This window comes from Sciurus vulgaris (genome assembly GCF_902686455.1).
Source record: "Sciurus vulgaris genome assembly, chromosome: 10".
NCBI lineage: Eukaryota > Metazoa > Chordata > Mammalia > Rodentia > Sciuridae > Sciurus > Sciurus vulgaris.
In genome coordinates, this window is record NC_136470.1 from 80,453,807 (window position 1) to 80,466,195 (window position 12,389).

Genomic DNA, 12,389 nt, shown 5'->3' on the forward strand with positions numbered 1-12,389 from the left:
CTCTATCTGAAATATGAGTGGCAAAGATTTTCTCCCACTCTGTAGGCTCTCTCTTCACATTGCTGATAGTTTCCTTTGCTGAGAGAAATCTCTTTAGTTTGAATCTATCCCAGTTATTGATTCTTGGTTTTATTTCTTGTGCTATGGGAGTTGTGTTAAGGAAGTCTGATCCTAAGCCAACATGTTGAAGATTTGGACCTACTTTTTCTTCTATAAGATGCAGGGTGTCTGGTCTGATTCCAAGGTCTGGAATCATTCCAAGGTCTGATCCATTTCGAGTTGAGTTTTGTGCAGGGTGAAAGATCAACAGGTTTCTAGAAACATATGAATTACCTAAACTGAACCAGGAGGACATACACAATTTTAACAGATCAATTTCAAGTAATGAAATAGAAGAAGTCATTAAAAGCCTACCAACAAAGAAAAGTCTGGGGCCAGATGGGTTCTCAACCGAGTTCTACAAAACCTTTAAAGAAGAGCTCATTCCAATACTCCTCAAAGTATCCCATGAAATAGAAGAGGAGGGAACCCTCCCAAATTCATTCTATGAAGCCAATATCACCCTGGTAACTAAACCAGAAAATTTAAATCGTAGTTGGTAAGCAATGGAGCAGGGTAGAGAAGTGAGAGCATCTAGAAGGTAACAGATGGGATGTAAAGAAAAGAGGCTGTGGTCAGACCCCGATAGGGACCTTGACTCTAAGCTGTGACCTTGGGAACACTTCCCTTGAAAAGCACATGCATACTTCATGGCCACTGCTGACCCAGGCTTCTTCCTCTGTATCCTGGTCTTAGAGAAGACATTAGGGCTGTGTTACCACTCCTGACATCTGGAATACAGAATTCTATTCAGAAAGAAAAAGGCGAAGGAACCTCTGTGCTTGGACAGAAAGAAAATCATGTCTGTGTGACACCCTCTGTGCTCTTCAGGTCTACAAATAGGTGGTAAATCTGGCTTCCTGGCTTCATGGAATGCATCTATTTCTATTACCAAACTTGACAAGTATATTGCAACTGAAAACTGAAATAGTCACTTCTCTTCTCCTCTGACTGAAGCTGTTATCAAATCACCTGTTCACGCTGACTGATCATCCTTTCTACTCCACACCTATACCTATTCCTTAATCTTCCCTACTGCTCTTCCAGGTGTGTGCCACTAATATTCCCCTGAGTACAGAGATGGAAACAGAGACTTGAAGAACTTAAATCCTGGGGTCACGAGAATAACAGGTGACAAAAGTCACTTGACTACAAGGAAGTGTGTATAATGGGCTTGACTCTGGTCTCCTCATCTGTTCCCAATATCCTCTGGATTCTAATTTATTTTCCTCTTATTATACAGAATATTGCTCCTCTCTCCCTTGTCTATATTGTCCATTTCTTAGTGGATTTCACTGGTGGAGTACAAATATTTAGGAGAGATCTGAGTGACTCTAACTGTATCAGAATGATAACCATTTAAAAAATAAAATGATAACTGGAATTAGTCAAAATGGAACATACTGTGATAAACTCTAATCAGAAAAATATTGGCAAGCCAATCGAGTGTACTTGATTAAAAGAATGACAGGTAAACCAGTGATTCTTTGGTCAAAATCTCAAGCTCCCATACCCAGCCTCATACCTCGGGGAAGACTGAGAAATTATTTAGAAGGGAGTTTTACTAAGGTTTATGAGACGGATGTATCAAGGAAGCAAAAGTATTGCTTCTATTCATCTTTCCTGAAGGAACCACACATTCCAGAAAGTAACTTTGACATTTATAAGTTTCTTTTATCCTTTCTCTTTTCCCTTTCTTCTCTTCTTCTTTTGTTTTATTTTCTTCCTCCACCTTTTCTCACTCCCACTCTCTTTCTTACACACAGATGGGAGAAAATTTGCTGACATTTCAACAGTGAGGGGTCCCCATCCATGAGAAGTGTCTTCCGCACAAATCTCTTTACTTATCTTGGCAGGTTCTTCATTAGGGATGAGATTTTTCCCTCTACTTTGACAGAAGCCAGCTCTTACCTATCATCCATAATGGGTGGCCGCTAGCTAGTCTTCCCAGGTTACCAAACCTCCCATCTCCCATAGGAGTCTCTTCTTTGACCCTTTTGCTCTCATTAATTTTTCTAATGTCACTGCCATTCTTCCTTCTCCAATCTGTCTCCACCAAAATCATTAGTTACCTCTTGATTGGAGCAGATTTTCTTATAAATAATTCCACTCTTTATTTTGACATAATAAATACAGTGATATCAAAGTGAATAATCTTAAATATACAGTTCAATGACTTCTAATCATTTTTGAACTATGTGTAAGTAGACGTGTGTATTGGTCTATAGTAACAATGTTTACTCAGTATAATATGTGAAATATGCAGCAGAAGTACATTTTTAAAAACTTGCTTTGTAGTATACCATTGTATAAAAACAAATTTTATTTCCTCCTGTTGATGGATCTTTGGATTGTTTTCTGTTTGGGGCTTTATTTTTCCAGATTATTGGTCTATTTTTTATTAGAACTGAAAATACCAATTAAATTAACTCCCAGAGATTAGGGTGTATTAGGTCTCAGAGTAGCCTGTCCTTGGGCTATTGTTTTTTTAACTTCTGACCCTGGCACATAAATTATTTTCTATAATGGATGCTGAATTTTCTGTATGTTGTCATACTAAATAATGTTGTATTCTAGCATGGAAAGAAGATAACCTTTCAGAATCTATTTCAGAAACTACTTATAACCTTTGTAATGGTTAATTTGAATTGTCAACTTGATTGGATTAAGAGATGCTGAAAATTAAAAGGCTTCTGGGTGGGTCAATGAGGGTGGATCTAGGAATGATTGACATTATGGGATAGTGAACTGAAGTGAAGACCCTCCCTCAGCATGGGCAGCACAATTCAGTAGGTTGGAGGCTTGGAGGGTGGAATAAATATTGGAAGAATAAGGAAGCAGCAGCAGATGCAAGTGCTATTCTTCTTGACTGGGTTCTTGATTGTTGCTGTGATTATCTGAGGATATCAGACTCTGCCTCATTAACTCTTCCAAAGTGGACTCTACCAGTGATTCTCTAGGGAGTTTCCAAAAGCCTTTGGTCTCAGACTTGGGGTAGCACCTTTGATCATCTTGTTCTGAGGCTTCAGCATCTTGGTCTGACCAACTACTGGTTCTTCAGCTCTCCAGCCTGCAGATGGTCACTGTGGCCAATCCAGCTTCTGGTTGTGTAAGTCAATCTAATAAATCCCCTTTTTATAATCATGCCTCCTATTGGGTCTGCTTCTCTAGAGAACCCTGACTAATTCAACCTCTTATCAAAGAAGACAAATGAAAATTCATAGGGAGGCCAGATGGTATCAGTGCAATTAGTAACTACACAGATTAGCCAAAATTTGTGCTCAGGAGTTTTCTAGTCATATAAATTTTGTGAGTTCCAGTTTCTACTTCTTTTAAATGAAGATACTTAAACTACCTTGCAGTGTTTTTAAAAGGATAAAATAAAATCCAAGCCCTAAAGAGTGTTAAACAATCACACATTTGAGATAGTGGAAAAATAAATCGGCTTTTATGAATACAGCTGATCTGAATATTCTTGCACAAATCTTTTGGGGGACACATATACTTTCATTTCTCTTGTATAACGATCTAAGAGCAGAGTAGATAAAGTTACAGTCATATTTTTAGTAACACAGTTTTTCAAAATGTTTATACCTGTCACATTTCCATTCACAATGTATAAGTTGTTCCTCAACTTTACCACTCCTTGATGTATTCAGTCTTTTTAATTTTAGCTATTCTTCAGTTATATCATTGTATCATTGTATTGTTGTGTAACTTCAGAATAAGTTCTCTAATATGGTTTGGGTAGGTTCTCCAATTTTGTTCCTGTCTGGATTGTCTTGGCTATTCTAGCTCATGATATATCATTGTAGCTCTATTTTGCATTTTTGTAATGACATGATACTGAACAGTCTTTTGGTTTTTAGAGTCCATTTGTGAAACCTCTTTTGAAAAGTGTCTACTCAAGTCTTTTGCCCATTTTTATTTTGCTTTTATTTATGTTTAATTGATTTGTAATTAAGTGTTTACATATTCCAAATATAAGATGTTTTTCATATGTAGATATGTATAGAGGAGTGTGTGTGCGTGTGTGTGCGTGTGTGTGTATCATCCCAAGAGATCTCTTGAGGAACGGAAGTTTTTAATTTCAATGAAGTCAATTTTATCTTTCTTTTTTTTTTTTTTTGTTTTTAAGAAGTTATTTGTCGATTTGAAGTTCAAGAAAGATTTTTTCCTGTGTTTTCTTTCAGATGATTTATTATTTCCAACTTACTTTGAGGGAAAAGAGCTGTTTATGTTTTTATAAAAATGGAACTATGTTATATAAAATTCCAAAAAGTCAAATGGTGCTACATAAATCATTTTTGCTTTGTTTTCTTAGGAGAAAATTCTCATTTTTTTCTTCCACTTATGTATGTCCAAAGTTGAAGGCAATTATATTATTGATTACATCACTTAACTAAGAAAGCACTCATGCTACTTTTCTCCAGCTTTGGCCACATGGAAAACAAAGTCCTACGTGCCACATGACCCCACAAAGCAGGATGAATAAAACTGTAATACAGCAGCCTCTGATCCTAGGGAGGTGAATAAGGTTCCATCACTAAACTCAACATGTGTTGTTTTTACCATTCTTTCAACTAATTGAAAGCATGCATTTGGAGGGTCAGCTGCTGTACAGTGTGGTCCTTCCATAGAAGAATGAAAAAATTTAAAAATAACAAATGTCCCCAGACTTTTCAAAAAGTAACTACTTCCTTCTCCGGGAGGAAAACCCCTACTTGCAATAAAAAAAATGTGGATTTATACATGTAAAAATGTTTATTTGTACAGAAACTTTGACAGTTTATTCAAATATGAAGTCAATCAATGTCTTTACGCTTCTTTATCACATCAAAGGGTTAATTGCAAAACCAGATCTTTGTTTCTATTCACTAAATTTATGTAACAAGATGAACCAGGATTTGGAGTTATTGGTAACTTTTTAACATTCCTTTCTTTTCAAATTATAAAAAATATTTGAAACTTACTGTTGCCATCTCAAATGTGACTATCATAATAGTAGCCCAAACTGGGAGACATTTTTTAAAAACTCTGAAGTCATCTATGCTTGCCATTTATTCTTCTTGTTTGGAATAAAAGCAAAGGATTCACAAATATTATGAACTAAGCACTTGTTTCACATTAAGTATCAACTTCAGCTTTCAAAATAATTTCTTGACAATTAAACCCCTATGACAGAAGACCTGTGAAGGTTGTCCCCCCCCCACCCCCCAGAAGTGAACAGAACAACTGCATCCTAAGGGCTTCTCTCTGTGTTGAATTTAAAAGGTGGAACAAAAGAAAAGCAGCCATTTCCATTCCAAACCATGGAGGTAACGTGTATAAGACATCCACATTTCAACAGAGAAAGGGACTTGGTTAAAGAAGCAGGATTACCAGCTCTAGAAGACAACATAGAGATGCCTACCACGTCCTGAGCTCAGAATTTTGTTTTGCGATAAATATAAAAGCACCTAAATGTCAGGGAAATGTTCTTCCTGTGTGCCAAGGATCCTCCCATAGTACAGCAGACACACTTGGCCTCCCAAGCTGGCCCACTCAGGGCCCAGAGCCAGACAGCCAAGGTGGGCTTCACTTGCCACCTTTGTTTTTTTCTATTATTTCCATCTTGACATTTACATATATGAGTCATCTCAAATGATTCTTTGTGTGTGTGTGTGTGTGTGTGTGTGTGTGTGTGTGTATGGTATAACACATAAGTGAGGGGGAAATTCATTTTTTCCTGCACTATTTATTTGCTCCAGCACTGTTTACTGAATAAAGCATCCTTTCCCATAAGTTCAGTGGTTCTTTTGTTGTGACATGATCATATGATCATATTTGTGTCTTCCTGGGCTCTATGTTGTTTGGTTGCCCTTTTTTTCTGTATGGTGTGTACCTCAGTTTCCTAATTCCCTCGACTGTGTAGTAGGCCTTCACATCTGATGGCGTAAATCCTGCATGTTTATTTTTTATGAATTTTTACCTTGACTGTTCTAGGTCCTTTGTCTTCCTGTACCAATTTAGAATTGGGTCATCAATTACCTCACAAAATGCCTGATGAGATTTTAAATGGGATTTTTAGTGTCTAATTCCCATGCTTAATATATCTTTCCATTTATTTGGGACTCTACTGTCTCTCAGCAATAATGCACAGTTCTTAGTTTAAAAAGCTTGCACAATTTTGTCGAATTTATTAAAAGGTAATTGAATTTTTTCTTTAATGGGATTATAGAAGTACCTAATTAATTTTCAAATTAGTTGTTTATAGAATATACAAATACAGTTGGTTTTTTCATGTTGACTTTGTATTAAACAACCTTAATAAATTCATTTATTGACCATTATAATTTGTTTGTACATTCTTTAGGATTTTTAAATGTCTATACCACCTTACCTACATATAGAGTTTTCTTCTTGTTTTCCACTTGTTAGAGCCTTTATCTCTTTTTCTTGCCTCATGGGTTAAGACTCTCAGTCCTGCATTGATGAATATCAGTGGTGACCATTGACAATCTTGTTTTGCTTGTGACCTCAGGGGGCAAATTATTCAACATTTCATCAGTAAATATAATGTTGGCTGACGGATGTTTCCACCTCATTTTAGTTTGCTGAGATTTTTTTTTTCTTTTTAAGATTATGTAATGGCGTTGAATTTTCTGGTGTGTGTGTGCGTGTGTATCTATTAAAATAATTTATGATTTTCTTCCTGAATTTTAACAATACAAAACATACTGATTTTCAAATAATTGCATTTCTGGGACAAATACCATTTGCAAGATATGTTATCCTTTATATCACTGATTTAGTTAGATAATATATTTTAGGAAATTTTTATCTAAAACCAGAGACAGTAATTTTTCTTTCTTGCAACATGTTGATCAGATTTTGGTATTTAGGTATGCTCACCTTATAAAACAAGTTAGGAGAGTTCCCAAACCCTCTACTTGTGTAGGAGATTGTTCAAGAATGGTATTCCTTCTACCTTAAATATTTGAAAGGATTCACAAGCCATCTGGTCTTAAATCTTCCATTCTGAGAAGGATTGTAATTACACATTAATATTCTTCAATAACCATAAAAATATCCAGGTTTATTAATGAGTTTATCTACTTGTAATTCTCTTTAGAGGACAATTGGTTTGTTGATTTTCTCTACTGATGTCTACTTTCTATTTTTTATTACTGCATTTATCTTTATAATTTCTTTCCTTATACTTTTTTAGTTTAATTTCCTATTCTTTCTGTAATATCTTGAGTTGGAAACTTAACCTGTTGATTTCTTTCTTTTCTAACACATGCACCTAAAGCCGTAAATTCCCCTCTAAGCATTGCCTTACCTTTATCCCACACATTTTGATTTCTTAATTTTTATTTTAACTCAGTTCAAAATATTTCCAAACATCTCTTATAATTCCTTATTTGAAGATTTTTAAGTTATCTTTCTATAGCTAATTTCTAGTTTAATTATGTGATTATACTTATTTTCGAGAATATGATCAATTTAGGTAAATATTTTATGTGTGCTAGAAATAGATTGAATTCTGCAATTGTTGCAGAACAATTGTATGTTATGTATTTTTTCTATATTTGTCTATCAGGTCAATTTAGCTAGTATAGTTACTCAAACGTTTTATATTCTTACTGAGTATTTTTGTTTGTTTATCTGTTAGTAAGAGAGATTTGTTAAAATTTCCAATGCTGGGAGTAGATTAAAATGTTCTCAATTTTGTTTTATAAATTTTGAAACTGTGTTTCAAAAAATTAGAAATATTATCTCTTTCCATTAAAGAAATAATTTACCATTTAACTTATGAAATATCCTTCTTTTCCCTCTCATATTTATTTCTTTCAATATACTTGAAGATATAAGTTTCATCTGTTATTAATATAGCTAGCTATATCACATTTCCTTTGTTAATATTTGCATAGCATATTTTTTCTTTCTTTCCCCTTTTAACTTTTCTGCTTTTTAAAAATATTTAATGTGTCTTTCATTTTCAAATCTAACAATCTTTGCTTTTCATCATAGTATTAAGACCATTTACATTTTTTTGTAATTACTGATATAGTTGTATTAAATTTCATGATGTTGTCATTTGTTTTCCATTCTTTCCATCTGCCCTTTTCTTCATTTCACATTGGATCATAGAATATCCTTGGTTTCTACATTGACATATGCATTTTGTTTTTAATGGCTCTACTATAGCTTATTTGATGTTTCAAACTTACTGAACCATTGCTATCATTTCATTCCTCCAATAGGTTTGGTGTTACAGATAATATTGCACTGAAATCTTATATTTATCACTTTTTTCCTTTATGTACTTTTTTATTAGAGTATATTTCCAAGTGAGGAATTATTGATTCAAGGGGTAGAAATGACTTTAAGTTTTGATACAACTTGTAACCTTGCTTTCCCTAAAGAATTATTCAATTCACATGGTTAGTAGCAGTTTATAGCTATAGAGATTTTGTTGTAGTTTTGCTAGCTTTGTGAATCCATTTTTTCATTAAAGAATTACATAGCAGAGAATCAAAGGGATACCAGAGTTATGATCACCAGTGCCATTGCTGTGTTAAACAAATGAAAAAGAGAGTTGTTTATGAATGAACTCATTTTAGCTACGAGATGTACTAAAATTCTAAATTGTTCTGCTTCTGTTTTGTACACAGATGGGCCTTGGCAATAACCCCATATAAATAACTCAAAGAATATGCATTTATCACATAATATGAGAGCTGACATATATATTTTATTTGGGTCTAATGAAACTATAATTCTCAAATAAAATCAAGGTTTATAGATGCAAATGGAATATAGGAAGAGAAGGGGGAGATCCAATATAAAATATGCTTAAAAGCAGGATGAACAAATGTTTCTAAATTAAATTTACACCTTTTCTTGAAAAATCTCAAAATAGAGTGACCGCACCACTACACTTCATAAATACTTTTCTTCAGGCGAGTGATATTGCTAATTATCAGTGGAAAGAAACTCTCATAATTGTAATTATTTTACAGAACATTTAAGCACACATTACTTCATCTGAACACAAATACCCTGTAAGGCATGTGTTTCTGATTGTTTTGTAGCAGATTAAGTTGGGATTCCTTAGAGGTGAAATGAGCTACTTGAGGTCATATAGTTGATGTTGAGCAGATCAGTGACTCAGATTTATATCACCTGTTTCTTAAGCCTGTGACATTTCCACTATGCTTAGGGATTATTTTTAACAACTGTTACTATAATCCTTCATGTACCGCAGATGTATTTGAAAGTAATGAAATGACCACACTGAAGATGAAAACTTTTCCAAACAGTTAAGCCTAGAGATTTGTTATACAATAGCATGATCTAAGCTGGCATAAAATTCAGTAGTTTCCATCATCAAAAATACTATAGAAACTCAATAAAAATCTATTTCCATAACATTACAACTCTGTGATCTGGAAATGGTAGTTCAAAAATAATAGAGGAAACAAACAAACAAACAAAAATGACAGTAGAACCTAAAATAGTAGTCTAGTGAAGGTGTCATTCATAATTAACCATCCTTGGAGTCTTCAAAATACACTAGTTATTGAAATTTATAAAACAATGCAATGAAACTTCTTTGTAGAACTTATAAACTAGAAGTTGGCTTTAAATGACCAAATCTATTTTCCTCTAAAATGGTATCTCGAGCTTATTCAATTTATGATAAATATTAACTGAACCACTGCTGAAAGTACATATATTTCAGCATGTTACTCTCAGGGTAAATAAATATAAGCTGTCTTTAGAAAGTCTTTCATGTCCATGGATAATTGCTTGATTTATAACAGACTGATTCAGAGAACAGAATATCTATTCATACTTTCAGTCATTCTCAATCATATTATTGTGAACTAAATCTGAATATGGATAAACTTAGATATACATGTGGGTCACATCTATCATAATTTTATCATCTTCCTTCAGTAAACTCAGGTTAACACTTTTGAAAATACCTGTTTTCGTTAGCGTTTCTGTCACTGTGACAAAAATACCTAACAAGAACAAGTTAAGGAGAAAAGTTTATTTGGGTTAATGGTTTCAGAGGTTTAGTCCACAGTCAGCCAACTCCATTGCTTTGGGTCTAAGTGAGGCAGAACATCTTGGCAGAAGAATGTGGCAGAGGAAGGCAGATCAGGACATTGCAACCAGGATACAAAGAGAACTCTCTTCACAAGGGACAAATTATATTTACTGTATAGGCACACCTCCAGTGACATACCAACTCCAGTCACACCCTACCTGCCTACAGTTACCACCCTGTCAATCCATATCATTGGATTAATCAATTGATTAGGTTATTCCTCTCATAAGTGAATTATTTTACCACTGAACAAACTTGCATTTCTCAACATGGGTTTTGGGGGGCACCTCATATCTAAACCATACCATTTTGCTTCGGGTCCCCAAAAGCTCATGACCATCTCACAGTGCAAAATTCATTGATTCCATTTCTGAGAGTCTCCATAGTCTTAAAAGTTCCATCATTTCCCAAAAGTCCAAATCCAAAATCTCATCTAAAGCTCAAGGCACACTCAGCTTTGAGAGTAAAGATTGAAACCAAATAACAGCTGGGGTCAGCGGTGTAAGACAAAAATCCAGCAAACTAGAAGGCTGATACAGGTGGATTGTAAGTTCAAGGCCAGCCCCAGCAACTTAGCGAGGCCCTACGCAACTTAGTGAGACCCTGTCTTAAAATAAAAATATAAAAAGAGCTAGGGATGTAGCTCAGTTGTAAAGAATCCCTGAGTCCAATCCCCAGTGCCCGCCCCCTTGAAAATAGCAAGTTATATATATCCAACATATAATGGCACACAGTAAACATTTCCCTTCCTCAAAGGAGAAAGAGCAGCATAGGAAGAAGGGATGGGACCAAAGCAAGACTGAAATCCAGCCAGGCAAACAAGCCCTGTAGTTACATGTCCAGCATGTGGGGCACATGGCACTGTGATGATCTCTCCAAAGAGCTGCTATAGTTTTGCTCCTATAGCCTTGCTGGTTGCACACTACAGGGCTTCTCTCTTAGATTGTTTTTGCTCAATTCCTGCAACTTTCCTCAGTTGACCTCCTAAGATACAGAAGTCTCTTAACCTTGGGGGTCTCCATTGCAACTTCAGCTTCCTTCTCACAATTTCATGCATCACCCTCTCAGGTGAAGACTGCAGCAATTCCAACTACTCCTGCTATACCTTGTCTGGTCTTCCAGGTCTTCCTTTGAAAGCTCAGTGAAAATCTCCATGACCTCCTAACTCTAGCATCCTGCATTCCTGCAGAACAAGTACCACGTGGTTGATGCCAAGGTTTACCACTATCTAGAGCAATAACCAAGCCTCTATGTACCATGGCTGCAGTAGCCTCTGAAAGCCGGATTAGCTGAGCACAATGGAAAAACTTCTTAGGGCCACTGTGCAAGCAGGGTGCCCCCATGGTCTCTTCTCAAAGGAAGTTTTACTTCTGTATCTTTGAGCCTGAAATGTGTGTGGTTCTGCCAATTCCAGAGATGCCCACAGCCATCTTTCCTATTATCTCCATGCAAAGTATTTAGCCTCTTTTTGTGTCTATAATGTCTTTACTAGCCACAACTTCCTTAGCCCATTTTACTTGCACTTTTCGGGCCAAATCACAAGTTATTCACTTCTTTCCACTTTCCTTTCTGCTTCTGATTATCACAGTAAACTTGGTTAAAAGCCACCAGCAAAACCCATGTCAACGCCTAAAGTTGTGCTAACTTGGGATTTCGTCTGCCAGATTAATTAGTATATCACCTCTAAATTGAGCCTCGAAGAAAAACTTAGGAAATAGGCAAAATGTAGAAAATTTCTTTTCCAGAGCATTATATGAATGACCTCTAGTCTAATTTCTAATTGAGTCTTCCTCCTACGAAGCCTCATGAACCCAGTCTTTACTGTCAACAGTCCTATCAGCATTCTGGTCTTCTCATCTCCCACCAGAACATTAAATTCTACTTACAACATTCTAAAGATTTTCTTACCTGCATTTCTAAAATTTTCAAAAGTCTTCCCACAATCTCCAAAAAGTTCCAAAAGCCTCTGAACTACATGTTCAGGTTGCATCAATTTTTTGTTTAAGTTAACTTTTTTTAATCACTGAAACGAAAAGACCTGATAAGAAAAAGAAGAAAGTTTATTTTGGCTGAGTTTCAAAGATTTAGTCCATGGTTGGCTGACTTCATTGCTCTAGGCCTGAGGTGAGGCAGAACATCTTGGCAGAAAGGTGTGGCAGATCAGTATATGGCAACCAGGAAACTG

General features: G+C 35.4%; 1 protein-coding gene across 2 annotated transcripts in view; it reads left to right on the plus strand.

The window, feature by feature from the left end:
• The window catches only part of ATP13A5 (ATPase 13A5), a 109,761-nt gene that overhangs the window by 9,361 nt on the left and 88,011 nt on the right, over positions 1-12,389 (plus strand). The gene's annotated exons all lie outside the window — the stretch shown is intronic.